Consider the following 23,106-nt stretch of genomic DNA (forward strand, 5'->3'; position numbering starts at 1 on the left):
ACATACACACGTGTGTGTGTGCCCTGTTTTAACGCAAATCATTAAACAGTTAAATACTTTTAAAGCGCGTTACTAACCTACATAAGTTAGTTGACGCGCTTTAAAAATATTTAACTGTTTAAAGCGCGTCACTAACCCCCACATAGGTTAGATGACGCGTTTTAAAACTATTCAAGTGTGTAAAGCGCGTCAACTAACCTACGTAGCTGCTGTGACAAGTCCTTCAATCTCAACCTCATTCACCAGACACACACACACACACACATACATACAGCAGAGAGGGTTTGAAGTCGGTAAATACCGTGGAAGTGACGAACCATGGAGTTCTGATCTCTGCTATGATACACCCACCCACCCATCCACCCATTCCCATTCTCCCCTCCCCCCCACACACACATACACGTAAGAGGCAAGGGGATTACTCACTTTAAACCAACACCCCGAAGGGATCAGTATCCTGCTACGTCCACGTCGTTGATCCTGGGTGATGCCGAGAGCAGGACATACACACATTCCTGAAAGGGTTTGGATTCGGTAAACACACGCACGCATGGACAACTATTAACAAGCATTTCGTGTGTGGAAAGTACAGCGAGTGTCATAAGCATAGTGTAAGGTAGTCCGTATGATAACAAACCGATCGAGGTACAATTATCTCTATGTTTATATTGGTCATGCGAGAGGTAACGCGAAGTTTAGTTATAAGGCGTTGGTACTCATGTAAGGCGCAGGGCTTCGAGAGGCTCACCACTTATACCTCAGACAGAAAGTTCTCGTCCGTGATACCGCACGCGGAAAATTTACTCCATCACATATATATTATACTCACACATTATACTCGTTCTACGTTTGTAATAAATAATAGTTATAGTAGCCGCAAGTTTGTTTTGACCTCCAACAATTGGTAGCAGAGCGTGGTTTGCAAAAGACAATCCCAGTTTAACGAAACGAGGCTAAGAGAAGAGAACGTGCGAGGAACGTGAGTGAAGGAGCTATGGCGGACAAAACGGCCTTGCCCACAATCCTGTTACTGAGGGGAGATAACTATTTCCACTGGCGAGTTAAAATGGAATCCGTCTTGCAGTTACAAAGACTGCTGAGTGCCATAAACTGTGATAGGCCAGTGGGAGACGACAAGAAGAAAGAGCAGGCGGAATGGGACGAGAAAAATGCTGACGCCGTAGCGTGCATACGACTGTCGCTGAGTGACGAACAAGTATTGCAGTTCGCTGCCGTATATAATGCGAAACAATTATGGAATGCAATACTCGACGCGTACACGGGACCAGCGGAAGACCGAGCAATTGATGCTGGAGAGGAACTCCGGAATATCAGTATGACGGATGACGAAACGGTCAGCGAGTACATAAGCCGTGCACGAGGACTAGCGGTAAAGTGCAATGCAGCCGGTTTACACGTATCCGATCGTCAGCTGGTTTACAACGTCGTCAGGGGACTTCATCACAGATTCAGTCAAACCCGTGAGATCCTAAAAACTCAGAGGGAAAAGAGATTAGACGAAGTCCAAGAAATCCTCAAGGAGAAGGAAGGGGACCTGCAGAAGAATGTAGGAGAAAGTCAGGAAAAGGCGTACATGGCACGTGATCGTAAGAAGAAATACAACAATAAGAAGAAATGCTTTGTTTGCGGGAAGTTGGGTCACGTGGCGAAAGACTGTTACCATCGAAAGGACAGACAAGGCCAAACCCCCGAAAATTGTGGTAAACACATGAACGATAATAAAGGTAACAACAACTGTAAGAGAGCGGAATGCGTATCGGAGCAAAAGGTAGATGCCGTTAATTTTCAAACTTTTAACGTTAATACATGTCCGAAACTTAAATATAATGATTGGATCATAGACAGTGGTTGTACGTCGCATATGACTAACGATAAGAAGAATTTTGTAACGTTTAAACCGATTAATGGTAAAGTTTATTTAGCCGGTCGACCAAATGCCATAAAGTCAAAAGGAATAGGCTCTATAAAACTTAAAGTGCGAAATGATATGGATGTACCAAATTATGTAATAATGCACAATGTTGTATATGTTCCTAATTTGCGTAATAATTTGCTGTCTGTAATGAAATTAATGGACTACGAATTAGAGGTTAACTTTGCAGATCGCGAAGTAAAAATTAGCAAAAAGGATAGTAGTGAAATCATCGCCATAGGAGAGCGAGTGAATGATCATTTTGTAATTAACATGAGTCCATGGTCAGGTGCTAATAATGATTATAAATGTTGCAGCGCTGGAGCGGATAATAGTATTGTTAATGCGATGGCTCATGAAAAATTTACAGAAAATGTCGACGATCTGTGGCATCGTAGACTGGGTCACATAAACAACGAATACATGCAGAGACTAGTAAAGAAAAATATTGCGATAGGAGTAAGTAACAACATAAAAAATGTTATATGCGATGCGTGCAAAACTTGCAAGCTATCGAGGAAACCCCATAAATCAGTGCCGTACGATCAGAGTGCTCAACCGTTAGAACTATTACATATGGACATTTGTGGGCCTATGCCAGTAGAATCACTGGGGGGTGCGCGGTATATATTATTAATAAACGATGACTACAGTGGTATGTATTTTACTTATTTTTTGAAACAAAAAAATGAAGCGTTTATTAAGTTTAAGATTTTCAAAGAGAGATACGAGAATATATTATGTAAGAAAATAAAACAGATTCGTACTGATAACGGCACTGAATTTATCAATAACGAATTTAAAGAGTACACTAATAGAGCAGGTATAGAACATCAAAAAACGGTTCCGTATAACCCAGAAAGTAATGAGAAGGTAGAGAGAGGAAATCGAGTATTGCTTGAACGCGCGCGTACATTATTATATGAAGCTAATCTACCGTTGTATTTTTGGGCCGAAGCAGTCGCATACGTTACTCAAACGGCTAATTTAACTCCTAGAAAGGATAAAAACGTGACTCCATATGAGCTATGGAAAAGCAAAGTGCCTAACCTTAAATATTTGAGAACTTTTGGGTGCATTGCGTATTATCATATTCCAAAGAATGCGCGTAATAAATTACAACCTAGTGGTAGAAAAGCTATAATGGTAGGGTATTCGCGAGTACGTATCGGGTATCGATTGTACGATATCGAGTATAGAAAGGTCGTCGAGGAGCGAAATGTAACCTTTAATGAGAGTCTGAAAGGTAGTTATTACATAAATAATCGCAAAATAAAAGATAATTATGAAGGTTGGGATATCGAAGACCTCGTAAATGATATTAACACGGTTGATAATAATGACGTAGAGGAAGATACAGACTCCGACGAACAAAGCGCGGACGAAGACGAAAATGTTACAGAGGAGCCTGATGTAATAAACCAAGATAATTTACAATTGAACGCGGATAGAGATTGCAATATAAATGAGCGTAAATTAGGTAGACCGAAGGGTAGTACGCGAGAGGAAACTCTAAGACGAAAACAGGAATATATAAAGGAAATTGAAGAACGCCTGGTACAAAAAGGCGTAAGGCGCTTTCCAAGATTACAGGGTAAACACCAAGCTCTAGTAACGGAAAACATACATATAAATATACCGCGTAATCATCACGAAGCATGTAAAGATAAAAATTCGAAACATTGGCTAGAGGCAATGAATGATGAAATTAAGTCGTTAGAATATAATCAGGTGTGGGAGATAGTTAAGTCCTAATAATGTAAAGATTGTTAAAAGTAAATGGGTATTTAGTACTAAGAAAGATAAAGAGAACGACGGTGTAAAATTTAAAGCGAGACTAGTTGCGGCGGGATACAATCAGATAAAAAATGTCGATTATAAAGAGTCATACTCGCCGGTGATAAGTATAGAGGCATGGAGAACATTAATAGCAATAGCAGCTAAGAAAGGCTTGAATATGAGATTTTTCGACGTAAAAACGGCCTATTTAAATAGCGAACTAGATGAAACCGTATACATGGAAATACCTCCTGCATTTAAAGATAGATTTGGGGCAGGAAATGTTTGCAGACTTAAAAGAAGTTTGTATGGACTGCCACAATCTGGAAGAAACTGGTATTATACATTGAAAGAAAAATTGTCAGAAAATGGATTTATACCATTAGCATCAGAGAGTTGCATTTTTTACAAACCAGATGAGGAGTGTTTCTTTGTACTCGGTGTATACGTCGATGATTTCACTACCATTGACAATAATAGTAAGTACTTTGCATACGAACGTAAACGCATTATGGTCACATTTATCGCTCATTTATGAACTTCCTTTTGAGATTAGGAAAAAAATTTATACAGCTTTTTCATAGGAAATTTAATAGTCTATCTTTTTTATTTGAAACATTCTTTTATTCGATGCGTATTTTTGAATATAGAAGCAAAAATATAGAAAAAGTCGCGTTTTTCGACATTTTTTTTTAAATGGCGGCTCCAATATGTCCGACCGCCAAATTTTATTGCGATATTCGTTATCAGCAGCCAAAAATACGTTAGAAACGGATTTTTTAATTCCACTTTTGAGTGAGGCAGTACATCTGCAACTTTACGCACTGAATACTTTAACATGAAATAGTGACAGTTGACGTAGTTCTACGTTGTTGTTTGCGGCACAGTTGTTTGCCCAACTGTGCCCGTTTTTTTTAAGCTCATAAATTTTCCTCTATGAGAAATTTCCCAAATTATTAGTATAAAATGAATTGGCTTCCTCCCCTAGAAAACTTTATAAGCTAAATAAAATGATGTGGAAGCAAGGTGCAAGTTATCAGGGCTCTTTCCCCTGGTCTTCCGTTCAACATTTAGTGCATTTTCTGCTTGCTCTCTTTCGTATGCTAACATAGCGCTAAGCAAAACTTCATCCATTCCATCATCCATAACTATATTTAAAGAGAGAGAAATAAATAAATAGATTGTACAAAGATACATTATGCAGCTTTAATGGGTTTAAAATTTATGGTTAAACCTGACTAATTAATGAATTAAAATATTTGTATTACATAAAAAAACCGAAACCCTTTATTTAAAAGTTAAAAATGAAATTAATTAATTTAAACAAAAGATTAAAGCTTTCGAGAAAAATAAGTATACAAAAAATGAGGCAAATGAGAGCTACGCACGTTAATCGGGCGACGGTTAATATTAAAAATTAATACAAAACTATAGCAAACGTTTCGGCCCCTATTTTGGACCTTCCTCAGTGCAATAATAAACGATGATTAAGGCATTCCGATTGTATTAATTTTTAATATTAACCATCGCCCGATTAATGTGCGTAGCTCTCATTTGCCGTAATTAATTTAATTTAATTTATTTCTGAGAAATTCGTTCCTTTCATTAGAGTAAGGGCGCATATCTTCCATATCCAGGATCGTAAAAGTTGCTCTTGTTTAAATAGATTATAACTCTAAAAATATTCAGTTTTGTGAACACCGTATTTTAAATCCACATATAACACATGAAAATAGCAACTTAATTTGTCTTTTTTGAATTAAAAATTAAAGATAAAGTTAAAAAAAACAAGTTTTATAGATCAAAACTAAATGATAAGTTGAATGAGAAATCTTACGATACAATTGAAGAGTTTGTAACAAACAGCAAATTTTTCAATGCCACGCGTTACTGTCGCCAACGTATATCATATTGTTAACAATATTAATATTATTGTAAAATTATAGTTAGGGTAAAATGCACGTAAAAATACTGTATTATTCGTAGTAATAGTAATATCGTCGTAATAGTAATCTTGATATCATTGTAAACTTATTGTTATATAGGACTAGATGCATGTGATAATAATGTTAATATTATTCTATAAATATTAATAGTAATAACAATTAAATTAATTTAAATCAACCATGACTGGCAATATATAACGTCTTTTCGATGTGAACATTGAAAAACTGTGAGCCAACCTGCTTTGTCGAATTCACACAGCACTTTTTCGGATCAATCATCGAGACATTATTAATTTTGACCACTACCAAAAATTATACGTCCGAGATATCCACATTAGGGATATTCGCAAGGGTCAGCCCTACCGTAGTGCAATGGAAGAGCCTCGCCCTGGAGGAACCGCCTTCATGATCACGGTAACCTCTACGCCAGGTAAGTATAGTTTTGGTCAGTTGATGTACATTTTAAATTAAAAATTTAAACAAGAATCAAGGGTAACAACGGCCACTGACGACCAACGACGAATATTATAATTCAAACATAATATTTTAACAATGTTCGTACGTTTCTGCACACTGTGCTTTCATCAGCCAATAAATATTTTAAATCACATAATCTAAAACATAAAATTCTACATCCAATCAATACGGTAAAATTTTTTGTATAAACGTTGTCCTATGTTTAATTGTACAATAAGTAAACGCGGAACAATAAAATGTTAAACACAGTAAAGTGGTGTCGGCGCATTTTGAAACCTTATTAGACCGTCCAAATAGAAGATCCATGATTCATTCCTCAGTCGACAATGGGAATGAACCGAGTCAGTCAGCGAAATCTGCACGTCACCATAAGAGTCAGTAATTAAAATTCGAAAGCGTCTGAACTGTAAAATTTTTTTATAAATGTGGAATCAGTATATAATATTTCACGTGTTCCGAATACCAAAAAATGTATAAATTTGTTAAGTATATACGTACTGAGGATAATTGTGGGATTGAACTGTATCGAGAACCGTATTGTATCGAATCTCATGTGTGACTAAGCATTATCGCACGAAACCAACCAACCGGCACAACAAACGAGGGATGTCATTCCAATAATAAATAAAACCCTATGAGTTGTTACAAAGCTCACTTAAAATATCAAAATAGGAACCATCAAGAAATTCCGTATCTTTCTGAGAATTAATGCCATTTTTTTGCTCTTTTATATGTATCATTTCTGATATGAGCCGCTTGTAATAATTTGTTTCAAAATTTAGAATTTCGGGATTATCCCAATTAAAGGTGTTTAAAATAGAATGAATACAAGCAGTAAAATGTTACTAAGGTGAACGAGCAACAGGGATTTAGTTATCTCAGTATATTTACAAAAGCTCTTCCTGATGAGCAGAGACACAATATTAATAAAGCATACAATAGTAATCAATATAAATGGCAAACACATTGAATAGTAGCACAGTTCAAATTAAAGTCGAATAATAATCATCCTTATATCCTAAAAATAAGAGCAAATTAAATATAATATATATAAAGGTTGGCAATAATTATGTTATTATTGCTTCTTGAAGACACTGTATGTGTCGTGATCGCAAATCGCATTACTTTTCTATCTCGCTACGAAAACTTGAACTAATACTTTGAATAATGTGCAACGTAATGTCGAAACTAAGAAATATAAATGAATATTAATATAACGCTATATAATTTGGTAGAATATGTAATGCTTCTTCCGAGAATCTTTACTTTTTGCTACGGGAACGTAAGAGACCCGCGTGACGGGCTAAACAATGAGGTATCAAATATCAAGGTTGTTTTACCGTACCGACGTAAACGCAGAATCTCTCGAAAATGAATAACACAACGAATCGTCTCGAGTCAAAAACAACGCGGAATTCGGTAGAAATACAATTAACGCGAGTACACGTGGCATAAACCGATGCGCGGCTTATCGATATTGCGATCTTACTAGCAATAGAGACCTTCGTTAGACAGCGTTATCCGTTGTAATCGGAAGAGCTTCAAAGAGCCCGAAATGGCTTGGTCCACGCTTATCCGAAACACGGAAAGAAAAGGAAACAAAGTACTTAACGTTGAAGAACTCAGCTCGATCGTCATAGGCGACATAAACCAGGGATGCAATTCCCGAGAGCTAGCGTAATTCGTCCTTCTAATCAAGCACTCGCATCCTTCGTCCCTCGTGCGTCGGTTGGAATGTTCTCGCTCTCTCTTTCCCTTTCTCTCAGGCGGTAATAAACACGGAAATCGTACGCACGCAGGAATCAATTTCGTCGTGATCTCCGAGGATCACACCACGCGTGTTAACGCGGGCGCGAAGCCGGTACTTCGAAAGTAATTATGCAATGGCGCGTCTTTATACTACACTTTCCGAGCAGAATATTCTTTCGTATATTAGAATCAAGCCTCGTACAATTAATGTATACGACCGAACGATCTTACTTGACCGTACTTTATCGGGATTACGCTTATTCGAACGAATCTTACTAATCGAGCAAAGGGACCACGACCTCGAAACGTACGTTCTGTATCTCAGACCTTGAGCGAATGGCGCGGAACGCGGCTCGTCGCGTCGCAAGCACGGACCGGTAACAACAAAAGAGAATCGGTAGCGCGCTCCTAGCTTCCGGCACCGTGGTCGCCGCTACACTATCGATTTCACAAACAAGTCGATATTTTCGAGAACGCGCTAATTTTGAACAAAAGGCATGATTCAAATTTAGCATATGTTCCGTGAAAACTGAATGTCTTGATGGATCCAGCTTATAGTTATTTTTGTGTTCGTTGATTCTTGTTTTAAGTTGTCGCTTTGTTTGCCCCACATATTTAAAAAATTTAAAACTATTTAATTTAGAAATTACATCAACTGACCAAAACCCATGGTCGAAATTAATAATGTCTCGATGATTGATCCAAAAAAGTGCTGTGTGAATCCGACAAACCAAGTTGGTTCACAGTTTTTCAATGTTCATATCGAAAAGACGTTATATATTGTCAGTCACGGTCGATTTAAATTACTTTAATTGTTATTCTATATACTGGCGAAAGAAATTTATTATTCTGTTTATATTTATAAGGTTAAAGATAATTATATATGAATATATACCTACTCTATAATGGATCTATCCATATAAATTTGTATAACTGTTATAAATATTCTTCTAGTATATTATTTTACTTGACAATATCAAATTAATATGAGATATATTATTTCTAGTTTCAGTTTACACAATTGCGTGTTAAGTCCGACAAAGTCCATATTGGCACGCAGTGCCAAAAAAACTGAAACATGTATTTAATAATAAACGATTAGTTTGTCATGTTCGCATATTATAAATAATTTCATGAAAGGGGCTAGCGAACCAAGCTCGTTCGTAGTAATTTATAATTATATCTTACAATCGACGAATAATGTTGGGGATTCCCGCAATTGATTATTGTAAAATTTGTATCTGTCCGTTACATGTATTATACTTTTCCCCGTTTCTGCTTTTCACGCGAAATAATATGTATAGGTTCGGAAACGCCGGAGGGAGCCGATCCGCGCCAAAGGCGAGCGCGCGTCAGCATATCCCCACGCGGCTCGCCTGACAACCGGCCTCCCTTCCAACGAACCCGCTGCGCCGGGGTATTTAAGCCGGCGCTCCGACAGGAGCCGGCACTTCGTCTTCACGACAGCTTTCCGCTGCTCCCGACGAAGCCTACCATCCAAACTCCCAGGGGACACACCAAACGGGGTCCAGAGTCTGAGCTCCGACCGAGAGTTCTCAGGTGTCCCCGCACTCCGATAAACTCACTCCCGACTCCCGACGGCCACGGTCAAGCGGGGTCGAGTGTGCTCGGCCTCGTAACGAGGGTTCTCGTTACCATAGCCCCGGAAATCCGCAATCCTCCGCTATACCTATCGCGTCACCGCCCGCGTGCTAATACCGTGCCATGTACCGCGCCGAGTAGTAGAGATCATGCTGAAACACCGCGCTTCCGTATGCATCTTGTAAAGGACCGCGCTCCGTGAGTTCGTCAAATCGCGCCGAGTGCATCAGCACTATTATTTTCTGTATGTACCGCGCTTCGTCACTTTATATCTATCATATCGAATAAACGTTTTATTTTATATTATAAGCTAATTACTGTCTTTGGGCCTTCCATCGCATCCCTGATCCAGCGAGCTAGTTCGCGTTCAATTGCAAGGCTAGGCCGTTACTTAATCGAAAAAACAAAGCGGAGCCGCACGTGAGATCTCGCGTCTTCTCTGGACGGATCCGGCGTTCCGTTCGGCGTACTCACTACGCGCCCGAACAAATAATATTTCAATAACTGCAAGCCGATAAATGTCGGACTGAATCCAGCTATCGTCCGATATTTATCGGCTCGCAGTTATTGAAATATTATTCGTCGATTGTAAGATATAATTATAAAGCACTACAAACGAGCTTGGTTCGCTAGCCCCTTTCATGAAATTATTTAATAATAATTGATATTGTGAAATATTATTAAGCATCAAGATTCGCTTCGACCAAAAACGGCACTTCTCATTGCTTATGTTATTTTAAGTTTTCTTTTTTTTTTAATTTTGCATAAGATACTTAATTTTTTTAATTAACATATTAATTTTTATTAAATATTTTTGTAAACAGTGAAATTGCCAGTAATAATTCGTGAAAAAAACTGTTATATAATATATATTATAGTTCTTATAAACAAATATATTAATCGTATTATTTTGCAAACATACCTTATAATTTAAACTGAAAATAATATAATCGTATATGAAATGATATAGTCATATAAGATTATATATGATCAGATCAGAATATTGCATCTCAAAGTATCCGATAGATGGCATTCAATGTGATCTGTTTCTCGTATTTAAAATTTGACAAACAGTGTTATAAGAACGGCATCAAAAAGACACGACACTGTCTCGCGCTATTCTCGCGCGACGCTGTCTTGGAGCGACACAATTTTTGTATCAGTTATATCGTGAAGTCCACTCTTATAATAAAGTAGCACGCTTAAAAAATAACATTTGAAAATATATAACAATTTTCTAAAATTTATTTAAATATATATGTCCTTATATATAATCTTATATAATTATATATGACCATATAAACTCTTATCAAGCCAAAATTCATATATGATAAGATCACTTCTTATATGAGCATTATAAGAAATATTTTTTATATGTCCTTACATAATCTTATATAATTATGTATGACCATATAAGTTCTTATCAGGCCAAAATTCATATATGAGCATATAAGATCGCTTCTTATATGATTATATAAGACATTATAAGAGATTTTTTTCCCGGGAAATGTATTACAAAAATAATATATACGCGCCATAAGACGGCGCCAAACAATAGTGCTGCAATTGGATATAAGTCCGTGATCGGAACTTCGGAAGGCTGTTAATAGACTAAAATAAGGTATAGAGAATAACGTAAGTCGCAAAAGGCTATATATTTTACAGTCTTTTACGTCTTACGTTTTTCTATGTATGCTTTACTTTATGTCCACGCTACGACAGACGTCTCGTTCTTTGTCATTAGCCGAACGCTGCCCTTGCGGCAACCCAATGCAAAATATTAACCATGTAATATTTAATGGGGACGGCGCGTGGCACTCTTAGCCGCTAGGGGCGCTAGCGAAATGGGAGACCCACCGAGCTGTCATCAAGTACCGAGCATATTATTAACGAGAAAATCTGTGTACATAAACGTGAATATTTCGGAATTTTTTAACATGCCGGGAATGTGTGTGGCATATATGGATGTAAAAATAAGAGAGGGCATCGGTTCCGAGGGACAAGAATGACAAGATGATGAAAAAACGGTGGATCATCACTGCTATAAAACGCGAGGATTTATGTCCAAATAAATTCACGACTAAACATATGTTTCATTATATGTCTATTAATTTTATTGTAAACTCACCACTTTCAAAGCCGGAGGTAATATAATCCTCAGGTCTAAAGTAGTTTGTGCACAGCAAATTTGTATTCAGACATAAATCCTCGCGTTTTATAGCAGTGATCCACCGTTTTTTTCATCATCTTGTCCCTCGGGAACCGATGCCCTCTCTTATTCCTACATCCATATGCCACACACATTCCCCCGGCATGTTAAAAAATTCTCCAAACCTCTCCACTCATTAAACGTAAACATTATGACACGTCTCCATTTTTGGTGCTGCCCTCTGCGCTGAGCTTGTCATCTCGCCGTCCCCATTGCGGATTGTACTTTAATAAAGCCTTTTATTTAGTCAAATACATTGAGGAAACTTTTCTTCAATCTCCAAGAGATATTCTCCCATTTTTAAATAATCCCCTTCATTAATTAATCCGTCTCCTTCTCGCAACTTGCAAGTTTATGGATCTCCCCCCACCCCCTTAGAAAGAGCCAAAGAGTTTAATCGGAAGATCATGTTAATCGGAGACGGTGAATCGGCCCATATCTGCAGTGAGGAAATAATAATCAATATCGAGTCGAAATCGATTTATTCTGAGTCGAAAAGTCATCAAAAGTTGTGCCATAAATTAATCAAAATCGATGAATATTTCAATTACTTTTCGATATACGTTTTCAACGTCAATTAGACGTCGATTCAATGGGTCATTTCTCGCTGGGATATTGGGCTCAATACAGGCCCTGGATCCAAAATCTAATAAGATCGTCTATTAGCCCCTTTCAACTTTTATCTGAAACACTTTGCCAATAAACCAATACTTTCTGAGATAATTGGTGGAAATAATTGGCACACGAAATAAAACCTTATTATATATATATAAACTTTGCATAGTGTCTAGTGATGTTCTCTTTTACGGGTATGTATTATCGACGGAAGCAAATTAAGAACATTTAAATATGGGGTTTATTCTCTTTGGGTATTACTTTCATTTAAGGGTTCATATTTTTAGGGTTTATACCGTCATTTTTAAGGATTAACCATTAATTGAAGATTAACTATCACTTGAAGGTTAACCATCATCCAAAGAAAAACCCTTAAAGTTGAGTGTGATTTCGGACCGTCAATTGAAGGTTAATCATCATGTATTTTTCCATAAGGGTACTTATCTTCAACAATGACTGAATCGACTATCTCTAAAATGAAATATTCCCAGATAGCCAAGTCTGTTCGAACAAATAATGCCAAATACTTGCTACAAATTTTGGTTTCAGAAATGGTACAAATTTGCATCAAAATTTGTTTTATCAAATGTTGTCGACAAACTGCTAGCAAATACGTAGCAAAACATGCGTACACAATTGACGCCAAATTGATACCAAATATCGAGCAAAGCTTAGTAGTACCTGATAACAAATTGGCATCAAATTGCCGCTAAAATTAGTTGACAAAACCTAACGCCAAATTAATGCCAAATATTGAGCAAATTTTGGTGACAAAACTTGAGAACAAATTGACGCCAAATACCGAACAAAGCTTTTAGCAACTACCTGATAACAAATTGGTACCAAATTGCTGTTAAAGTTTGTTGACTAAACCTAACACCAAAACTTAAGAACAAATTGACGCGCTCGAATTTCTTCGCGTTTTGCAAACGCCCAATCGTTTCATTCAGATGGCGCGACGCATGAGTCGCCACTTTCAAAGCGCCCCCACCTCCTTCCTCGCTCTCGTTCAGTGTCATGGCCGCTTTTGCTGCGTTTCTTCGGACGAGAAGAGTACGTTTTCTTTCTTTCGTAACTGATTGAGCTAAGCGGCACGTATTTGGAGACCAACCGAGCGAGATTCGACTTCCCAAGGAGAGCTCACCGCCAAGAAAAGGAGAGCTGCGGCAGCTTGCGTCCGAGAGGGAGGATTGAGGCAAGGAGTCCAGTCCAGCGAGCAGGGCTCTTCCGATATTCTCATTTGGGACGCCATATTGGAAGATCGACATTGATCGTAGTAGTACAAGGGGCGCTGTAAGGTTAATTCTCTCTTGAGATCTTGGAATTGATCTCATTCTTGTGACTCTGGTTTATATTCTAGCCCTAGAATTGATCTCGTAGACAAATGCAGAGGCCCCCCTCTCTTTTCTTTTCTTACTTTGATTTCAATCAGTAATCCAGACTCCTTAATTCCGTCCTGTAAGATCTGGTTAATTCTCGTCTTGAGATCTTGGTATTGCTCTCATACTTGTGGCTCTGGTTTATATTCTAGCCCTAATGTAATTTTAATATATGCATTACAATTTTACACTGTCAAATAATAAATAATATTGTTTGATAATAATAACAACAGCATAGATAATAGTAACAATTTTATTACTTGACTTATTTTATTTTATTTTTGACAACTCGTATATACATTAATTGTGGCTAAGGTCTATACTATGTCATAGTGTAGATTTTATCTACGTTTCTGGCAAATCAGTCCAAAGTATGCGGCTTTATTCTTTATCCTTTTTATCTATAGCAATTTTATTTTTTTTTATTTTTTAATTTTTTTTTATGTATTATCTCTTATGTATCAGGTTTCTGAAGAAGACTAAGTATATAAAGTCGAAACGTAAAACATTAATTGTATTTAAAATTTGTTTAATTAAACGAGATTTTGTTTTTAAAGAGTGAAAACAAGATCAGCCCCATTTTTTTCGCATTCGATTTTGGTCATGAAGTAGGTACCAAACGAAAGGTCTCGTCAATCTGATTACGGATATGTCAGTCTCAGAGTGTACCTGTTGAAAACACAGCGATTTATCGACGAATGAAAAATGGCGTGTTGCCATCTATGATATTCGCCAGTAAGCAACTGATTCCGTAAACACTCTACGTAAACACTCTATAGAGACTCATACATGGGTCTAGTGACATTGGTAGTGCGTATGTTTCGCACGCAAAGGCGCTGCAATACTTGGTTTCCGCGTCCGTATGGCGCTGCGATACCTGACTTCCGCGTTCATTACGGAAGTATCGAGCTTGCGTAGCAACGATCGTCATTGTATCAATATCTTTCGTTCACGATCGTCATTATATCCACATCTTTCGTCCACAAAAGTCGCGCGTTTCGAGTCGTGTCGTGTATTTTACCCGTTTCTACTATTCTTTGTAAAAAGGAGATTGATTTGTTAAATCAATCGTTTCAAGTTATACTCAATCGTAATTACAACGACGAATATATTACATACGGCAGCACGACGTAAGGAAAGGCGACTACCGACACTGGAAAATTATCTGCTATTGCCAGATATAAGGAAAAGGCATCCGCCATTACTAAAGAAGGAAGGACGATTGCAGAATACATTCGATGGAAATATATTTCCGACTTTTCATCTGAAGGGCGGTATTCCTCCTCTTTGGAGTCAGCTTTCACGTAAAGTGAAAGCTCGCACAGGTAACTCTCGTTATTCGTAAGGGGACCACTGATAGAGTCGCTACAAACGTTAGTAATGACTATCTTTGGTTCCAGAATATTCGAGAGCTTTCTTTCATATTGGATTTTTGGATGTATAACAACCATTCTTGCGTTTCGGCAAGGCATTCAATCCAATATTTTCGATCAATCGGTGGCCACTGTTTAAGACAAGATTCTTCTCATTTCACTTGAGTAATCAAGTATAAAAAGAATTTGGTTGCAACCACGCGTATTTAGTATATTCGCTTCTTTTCATTGTAAAATTACGTATGTTGTATAAAGATTGTAAGGATTCGTTAAGATATTAATTGAGAATTAACTCATCGAAACTGTAAAGTTAATATTTCGTAAAATAGTACATGTTCACATTATTTAATGTACTCTATTGCGATTCAATAGTCAGTATATTCTTTCTTTATCATAAGTTGAATATCGTTAAGTTCATTCGAAACGAAGAATTATTTCAGAAACATTATCCAATGGTTAAACCATGTTATGCACGATTGATGATATCTATATGAATATATGTCATGTTGATTATGGATTAATGCATTGAATTACCAAAGGAAAAAAGGGTATATTTATTGGTTAAGAACCACTTATTTTTTTGAACACTGATTTCTCAGAAATCTATTTCCTTCATTAGAAAGATACCAAATTAATTCATGCATTGTTCCATTTCTTCTATATATATTAATTATATTTTGAATTTATACTTGTATTATATTGTATTTTGAAATGTTTTGCATTAATGGTCCTTTCACAAATATAATTTGTTCTTCAAGGTTTTCTCTTATGCGTTACAAATATTCAATGATTCTCAGTGCTTCTAATTTGTTTAAGTAAAATTGATCTTGCGTAATTATTGTGTTGGAATTTATGAAAGAAATATCTCCAGCAACGGATATATATTTATTAAAGTAAACGGACTATTAATGATTAAGTTCCTGATACTTAAACTATGTATTTCATTTATATGTGATGTATATTAATACCGCGTTATACTCTCAAAGTTCTAAAGATTATATTCAATCAATATATCGAAAGGTTACTTTTCAAACGAATTAAACTAGTTGAGTTTTCTTAATAACCAGTACGATTTTACGTTCTTACTGGAGCGTGTACAGTACCTATTTACCGTTCCAGAGATATCGGGCTCTAAAAATTCCAAAACCAATAGATGATGCCTGTTATGAACGATCTCGGTAATGTCAATCTCGGGGTAGGATATACGACTCGGGACTCGGGTCAGAGAGAATAATCTTTATTGTCTTTTTGAGGAGACCGATAGCTTTCGTGGTCTCTGCGCTACTGGTTTCGCCGGTTTTGGAATTTTTGGAGCCCGATATCTCTGGAACGGTAAATAGGTACGCTCTGAGACTGACATATCTGTAATCAGATTGACGAGACCTTTCGTTTGGTACCTATTTTATGACCAAAATCAAATGCAAAAAAAATGGGGCCATTTGCCTATGAACACTTGTTCTCATTCTTTAAGTTGATGACCTTTTTATAACTCAAAAATCAGCCAGCCTTCTATCCTATAGTTTATTTTGTACTGTTAGTTTCTTTAATTTAGTTAATATTTTTTTCCATTAACAAATTTGTTATAGTGATTGTGCAGTAGAAAATCTGAAAAAATAAATGTTTTTAAAGAGTAAAGATAGTATATATTTTGAAATATATGTATTTTATGTAAACATAGCATTTAAATTTATTTGCAGTTTATTTTAGAACATGCCAAAAAAACACCGTTTCATAAGCTTTCCAAGAAAGTTAAAAGGCAGAAAGTGAATGTTGAAGTTGTAGAAAAACTCAATTCAACAGATTCTTTAATTGAATTCGATCAATCGCATATTCAGCAAGCACATGTTTCCGTTAAAAAAGCCAAAGTTCCGTAATACCAGATTTTCTTCATAATCAAAAAGAATCTGAACTTTCTCATTATTCTTAACTTTTTTATCATTCTGAACTTTCTCACCATTCTGAATTTAATAATAATTCTGATCATTTTGTGTAGGGGAGACCGGGGCAAACTTGACACTAGACTTTTTGCTAATTTAAATCTATCGCAGAAACTTGTTTTTTCTACTGTAAATGTGTCTTTATGTGCTGGTATTATCAACGATTTGATGACATTCTAAGTTATGGTGTAATTTTTAGCGCGACATAAGCGTTTTTGATGGTGAAAAGTAATTTTTCTGATCTCTCGAAAATTTCTACTCTTTCATCGAGCTTTACTCTTGCAAACCTATATGTAAGTAATTTTCATGGGAAATTTGATGCTCTATCTCTATATGAATCCAATAATCGTTTTTGGACATTTTTAAAATTTTCATGTTTTTAAAATGACAAAAGTGAAAAACGACGTCCGGGGCAAAGTTAACACCACGCCGTTTCGTCGGCTCCCAGTAACAAACGATGCTTGTCATGCAGCCGTATGGCTCATGACAAATGTATGCGCACGTCCGATTGCGAGTTTACCTGCATTAATTGTTTTTCAGACATGAGTTTAGATGAAGATAATTGAAAGTTCAACAATTTTTTATCTCATTATTTTAAATAATTGTTCTAGCTACTTTATTCCAAATTTTTGTACTTTTTAAGTACACAATAAACAATGTATTTTTATTTTCAGACAGCAAAAAATAAGTTCCAGATCAAATTGTGTCGATCAAACAAAGTGTTGAGTTTGCCCCTGCGGGGTGTCGAGTTTACCCCGGCATTTTTTAATTCGAAAATTTGTCTTTGCGTCACTTTTTTTCTTAGCGGCAAAACAAAGCGACGTACAGCAAAACTTTCTGAATCAATTTTGTACCTGAAGAAACACTCTTTAAATATATACCATTGAATTTGCCTAAAAATTTTAATTAAATATTAAAAATTGCCTTTAAAAAAATAGTGTCGAGTTAGCCCCAGTCTCCTCTACTCTGAACACTTTGATTTCGAGAATAACGATAATTATAGAGATATATTTAACATTAACAGACACACCGGCAAACGAGGCTCATTCAGATGACAACGATGATAACTCTGAAAATTGCGAGAATAGTGATAAGAACAATGAGAACTAAAAGAACAATGAGGAAAAAAATTTTTCCATAAAGGTATTTTATAAATTTATAAATTCACATTGTATAACATTTACTGTAATTAATATATAATTAATTATTTTATTGCCACCGTTAGATTTTATAAATGTCTTATAATGTTTTATAAATATATAAAGATTTCTTTTAACATATATAAAAAATAATTTATCAATAAATCAATAAAATTGTAAATCAATAAAAAATTATAGGTATGTTTTTTTATAATTTAATGCTTTTAATTTTCCCTAAAAAATATATTTTAGTATTTATTAATGGCTACGTAACAAGGCTTGCTGCAATTTGGCGTCAACCTGTGTCAACAAGATTTGCTCTGTATTTGGTGCCAATTTGCTGTTAAGTATTGTTCTCAAATCTTGTTTGATATTTGATATTAATTTGGCGTCGGGTTTTGCCAACAAACTTTGATAGCAATTTGTCAACAATTTGCAATTAGATTGCTGGCAAGCTTTGCTCGGTATTTGGTGTCAATTTGGCGTCAAGTTCTTTCGTCAAGGTTTGCTCGCAATTTGGCACAAATTTGCTGTCGAGCTTTTGTTGGCAAGCCTTGTTCACAATATAGCGCAAATTTGCCGTTGAACTTTTGCTGCCCTGTTTTGCTCGATATTTGGCGTCAATTTGGTGTCAAGTCATGTACACAAGTTTTGCTAGCAAAACACAAGCGTATTGCAGACACAGATCGCACCAGATTTGTCGACAAGTTTTGCGCGTATTTGGTGTCAATTTGGTTACAATTTGCTGACAAATTGTTTACTGGGTTATAAACGAGAAATTTTGGACAGTTGGGTTGCTCAAATATATTTTATTAATTATCTTTAACCTTATAAATATACTTTTACATGATCACACATAATAATATATTAGTATATAAGATCAAATATGACCATATAAAGTTATACTTAAAGAGGTTTAGCCATATAATATTGTTCAAGATTATCTTTCCATTTCTTATATGACCATATATAATCATACATCCACTAATATAAACTAATATGAATAAATAAGAGGTTTTTTTTCCCGGGTTATAAACGCAATCATATTTGATTTATTACTTCATTGCATTCAACCCTTCCAATTCCGCGAAAACTTATTTCATATGAATCAGTTGAATTTTTCACCCTTTTTTGTCATATTTGATCTGTGATTTTACATTTTACGATTTTGATGCCGGATTCGTAATTAGCAATCTCGGAAACCCCCGCATCTATAGACGTCTATGATATTTTCTTATTATCTCAGTTATCATGCAGTTACCATGACAATCGCCATGTTATTAGTTGTGCAAATCGCCATATTTATTTCCAACTTCTTGACGGAGTGTACCTACTGTTCTTACTTATACTGTGTCGAAAAGTGATTTTTGCAAGTTTCTGCTTTTTTCGTTGTTTTAAGCTTATTTTGTTTTGAATGTCCAATCAAAATTAAATGAAATTGGTGTAATTTAGTTTTGTTATTTAATTACCCATATAAGATTTATTTCAATACTTTTTTCAAATAAATAAAGAGTTTTGAAGGGTTATTTTTAAAAATCACAAAAAAACGTGATTTTTTGAAGTTAATAACTATAACACAATTGAGAATTTAAGTGACTATACTGGCAATGATTATAATCGTGGTAACAGTTATAATCGTCGTGACAAATCGTCACCGACTTTCGACCAAGGATTCTGGTCATTCTAAAGTTGATGTAATTTTAGATGCTTATAATATAAGCATCTTAATTAAATAATTAAATTTATTGCGAAAAGTATTACCTCAGCCAGGGTCACGACGATTATAATCGTTACCACGATTATAATCATTGCCAGTATAGTCAATTAAATTCTCAATTATGTTAATTATTGACTGGCGAAGTAAATGTTACTTATTCGGTTTAATAACTATAACTTTTCAACGAAGCGTTTCCAGACCAATGTGTTTGTAGGAACTTTTTTGTTCCAAATTCAATTTCCTATAAGACCCTGAAGTTTTATTGATCTGACCTGGAACATCCTGTATAAGATAGAGGAATTGGATTATATAAAAAGAATTCCATAAGAAAATCATATAAAAAATCATACGATGAGCAGCATTTACAAAAATGTAAATGCTGCTCATATTTCATAAAAGGTACATGCCGTGAAAAATTTATTATACGTATCACATTTTTTTCTTTAAATCTATAAAACTTTTATCTAAAACATTTTGTAGTGTAAAATGAAATGAAATAATTGAGTTATATATTGAAACAATTTATCCTGTATATGTATATGTATCTCATACTTCTACATGTAATAGGTTGGCCAATAAATCCGTGCGGTTTTTTACTTATAAATGTTACTTATAAATAACCGCACGGACTTATTGGCCAACCCAATACATATGCAATCATCCTCTCAACACATCCGATGTATATTAGTACATACATACTTCATAAACGCAGTTGCTACTTCATCGATCCGACGAGTAATATCTAACTTTTACGTCAATAATGTCATGAGCTATATCTGTAATCGCAATCCAGTGATTTATATCTAATGTTAATTATATTGGCAAACACAATTTTCGTTGCATTTAATATTCTTCTTATACCTTCTTGTATTCTTTTGTATATTTGTATATTTTTTTAGATTTAAATTGGAAATACAATCAAAATTTCTCTCATATTGTATAAATCTTTAATTTTATGCTACAACGCATTTACATAAATAATAATAAAATACGATAATAATATATATGATAATAAAATTCAAAAATGTTTATAAAATATTTATTTATAAACAGATTTGTGTTTTAGAAAGACTTAACTTCCTTCTAAGAAAAAATAATATTATCTACACAAAAATGTACTAATAATTAATTGTAGTAATGTTTTCTAACTGATTACATATTAATAAGATTAACGTGTAACATTATGAAATTATAATTGACTGTGCCATTTTTTGTATGAAAACTAAGAATATATTGGGAAGTACTTTTGCATTGAGATTCTAATATTATGCTTCCAATGAAAGATAAAAAATAATTTTATCTATTTATTACGTACCTTTCGATGGATTGGAGAACGTGCGTATGACAACTGAAAGAACCTTTACCGTTGTCACCACAAGAAGAGCTACTTGTGTAAAGAAAACCTTTGTGTAAACATTGTAACTTCGATTATTTCTGTCTCTCTAGCATAAGCTGATCAAGCGACACGATAAATGTCCACAACTACGGGTAGACAATACCAAATGGTAAAATACCAAGAACTGCTTTCCCGGGAAAAAAAGATTATATATAATTATATATAAATATATATAATTATACATAATGCAATTATATATAAATTTTGTCTCTATATATGATCATATATAATTATATATAATCATATATGAAAACATAATATTATTTATGTAAATATATATAATTATATATGATCATATATAGTCAATATCATATATATTAAAAAAGAACTATTAACTTCGATAATAAAGCATCAATAAATTAAGATGTATATTTTTTCAAAAGCTGTAAAATCAAAAGTGAAATGATTTATTCTATATATTATAACTTGGCACTGCTTGACGTGAGACAGTGCCGTGTCTCTTGATACCGTTTTTATACCACTGTTCGACAAATTTTAAATGCGAGAAACGAATCCTATCGAATGCCATTTATTGGATAATCCGAATTTAAAGTTTATATATGATTATATATAATCATATATAATTTACATGAATAAATGCTTCTTATATATAATTTATATATAAATTATATAAACTCATATATAATCATATTGTATATATAAAAATATGAAAACATGAAAACATGAATATAAGTACGAAATATAAATATGAAAACATGCAAATATGGAAATACGAAATATGAAAACGCGGAAATATGAAACACGAAATTCACTATACTATATTGTAAAATTTGCTTTACTTATCGTAACTCGAAAGTTGCTAACGTATGATAGATATGCTGCGATAGAAATATAATATTAACTGGAATTTTCATGGATGATTGATATACATGTTTATATTACATCAAGTCTTAAGTATACGGGCTCATCATTTTGAGCAATTTTTGAATTCTCCCTGCGCTTTGCTCACAGGTTGCGTAGGGTTAAAGTTTAAATTGCAATCGTCCATCTGATTGTAGGATGCGCACCTGGACAGTGCGTAATCCTCTTGTGAGCCGTCTGTCCTAGGGGAAGGCCACCCCAATAAAAAACCAAAACCTTCATGAATGGACAACATACAGGAAGAAACCTTACCACCCCAACCCTGGGGGTATCACCCGATCGGACATCCAGGGGTCGGCGCGGAGAGCGTGCAGTCCCAGCACTCCCCGTGTCGTCGGAATTTCCGGGATCCAGCGATGGGCTTCCAAAACAGTTACTACCACCGGTGTTGACCTCGGGCACCGGTGGCATGAATGCTACCGAGAAGACTCTGCCGGCGTTGACTAATCTACGTCCAGAATGGGCAATAAATAAGAAGGATAGTGTGGCCATTAGTGGCCCTGATGGAGACGTACTCGCTCGACCACAGGGATCCACGGAGATTGATCCGGCTGTCATCTTAGCAAGGAATATTTTATACTCGGATTATATGTATCGTCCTGCTTCACCCGATCTTGTATCGGAAACGGATCGTGGTAATGAGGCAGATGATGAAGACTACGTCCCCTTTAACGTGAGAACCAAACTTGGACACAACGAAGACGACACGATGATTGTGGATAATCGGAGCGAGAGCATCTCAGCTAGAGACACAATAATAACGATGTCAAAGAAGAAGGCGGAGACATCTTCTCTCTCTTAGTGCTCGATAGAGACAACACCCTTGACTAAGGGTTCCAGGCCTATAAAAAAGCCCAAGCCATCTCGTGTTAAAACAAAAGATCCAGTACAGTCGCCAGTCTCTTTAGATGGTATAACCAGGATGGAGATTGTGCCATCGGAAGAATTAAACAACTTGGATACGGGAAAACTG

General features: G+C 35.4%; 1 protein-coding gene and 1 non-coding gene across 2 annotated transcripts in view; both read right to left on the reverse strand.

Annotated features, from left to right (window-relative positions):
- Positions 1-21,294, reverse strand: part of LOC139816067 (uncharacterized) — a 233,700-nt gene extending 212,406 nt beyond the window's left edge. The window contains exon 1 of the mRNA XM_071783386.1: positions 21,171-21,294. The gene's annotated coding sequence lies outside the window, so the exon portion shown is untranslated. The remainder of the gene's footprint in view (positions 1-21,170) is intronic.
- LOC139817058 (U1 spliceosomal RNA) lies at positions 5,939-6,096 on the reverse strand. Its single transcript, XR_011733128.1, has one exon. It is a non-coding gene; the product is annotated as a U1 spliceosomal RNA (small nuclear RNA).
- Positions 21,295-23,106: the final 1,812 nt, after the last annotated feature.

Source organism: Temnothorax longispinosus, chromosome 7 (genome assembly GCF_030848805.1).
Source record: "Temnothorax longispinosus isolate EJ_2023e chromosome 7, Tlon_JGU_v1, whole genome shotgun sequence".
Classification (NCBI taxonomy): Eukaryota; Metazoa; Arthropoda; class Insecta; order Hymenoptera; family Formicidae; genus Temnothorax; species Temnothorax longispinosus.